Source organism: Chrysochloris asiatica, unplaced genomic scaffold, assembly GCF_000296735.1.
Source record: "Chrysochloris asiatica unplaced genomic scaffold, ChrAsi1.0 scaffold00054, whole genome shotgun sequence".
NCBI lineage: Eukaryota > Metazoa > Chordata > Mammalia > Afrosoricida > Chrysochloridae > Chrysochloris > Chrysochloris asiatica.
Genome location: NW_006408572.1, coordinates 8,604,355 through 8,606,123, shown reverse-complemented (window position 1 = coordinate 8,606,123; position 1,769 = coordinate 8,604,355).

Genomic DNA, 1,769 nt, shown 5'->3' with positions numbered 1-1,769 from the left:
GTCATCGAAACTCATTGCAGCATGGCAATGGCTCTGTCTTAGGTTGCCGAGGTTCCACATGATCCTTACCCATCTCTGGCCACACATCCAGCATAAGCAGCCACCATCCGAAGAAGGCAGGGAGGGAGGAGACTGGCTGGGGACCCCATACGCAAGACGTTGCCAGACCACCACCTACTTTTAGTTTTCTTGACAAAAAAATATATTTTCTTATTGGTTAAGCCAGGTTGAGTAGAATTTGTTTGTTACTTGCACCCAGAAACAAACAGCAGAGATGATTCATGTTCCCAGTTTGCACACTGTTCATGATCTTCTGAAGGGCTTGTGACTCACAGCCAACACCATCTACCTTTCCTTCTGGGGATGTTATGATCAGCAACAGTGCCATCACTAAACCTCTGGGCACTGCCAATTCTTGTCACTATCTCCAATATGGATAGGATCATCATTGGAGACAAAGACAAAGGAGAAAGCTAGATAGTCAGATATTGGAGAAGAAAGAGGATAGATAGTCAAGGAGGTACATGTGTCATGTAGGGTGAGAGGTTAAGCAGAAACATAGGTTGCTCAAGAGTTCAGCAGGTAAGTGCTGAAATGATCAAATGTATTTGGGAGGAGTTAAGAAGAGAACTTCCTTAGTAAAACTAATCCTGGAAACTTCGTGGGTTTGCACAGGGAGGAGAGATAACAAGGACCAGCAACACTCTGGTCCTTGAGTTTTCCTTGTCCGTGGAGCTCTTTTGCTTTTCCTCTGCCTGAAAGTTTCTCCACAGCTAGATTCTCCCTAGGTCCATTAACCCTCCCTAGGTTCATTAACCCAGGTGAACTGGGATGGAATCTTCTTAAAGACATAAGCAAACACTCAGAGATCAAAAGGTCTCGTACATGTATTTATTTAAATTAACTCTTAAATAGCACTTGTTTATTGGTGGGAATTTCCCCCAACACTTTACATATATCAACTTATTTAATAGCCATACCTATGAAATTGTGCTAAAAAAACAACCAAAAAACAAGTTGCCATGGAGTCAATTCTGACTTATGGCGACCTCATTACTTTAGAGTGGAACTATACTCTGTAAAAGGAGCTCTGGTAGCTCAGTGGTTGCGAACCTCAAGGTCAGCAGTTTGAAACTACCAGCTATTCCGCGGGAATAGCTTTCTGCTCCCGTAAAGATTTACAGCCTCGGAAACCCTGTATAGGGTCTCTATGAGTCGGAATCGACTCCACGGCACATAACAACAACAACAACATACTCCGTAAGGTTTTCAGAGTTTTTGGAAGTAGATCTCCAGGTTTTTCTTCTGAGGTGGACTTAAATGACCAACTGTTTGGTTAGTAGCTGAGTGTATTAACAGCATTAAGAGCTGTCGAGTCAATTCCAACCCATAGCGACCCTGTATAGGGTTTCCGAAGAGAAGCTGGTGAGCTTGAACTGCGGACCTTGCAGTTCAAACAGCTTTGCAGTGTGGCGCATTAACCCACAGTGCCACACCAGGACTCCGTACAGTATTAACTGTACAACCTGTAAAATTGCACTATTTTTAAGCAGTTAACCAGTTGCCTCTCAGTCATTTCTAACTTATGCTGACCCTGTGCGTTGCCTTTTAAGTTTTCATGATTGTGACCTTGTGGAAGCAGATTACAACACGTCTCTTCTGAGATGTCTTTGGGTGGGTTCAAACTGTCAACTGTTTGGTTAGTAGCTGAGTGCCTAAGACTACTATTATCATGATCTGTTTTTATGAATGAGATAACGCCTGAGACT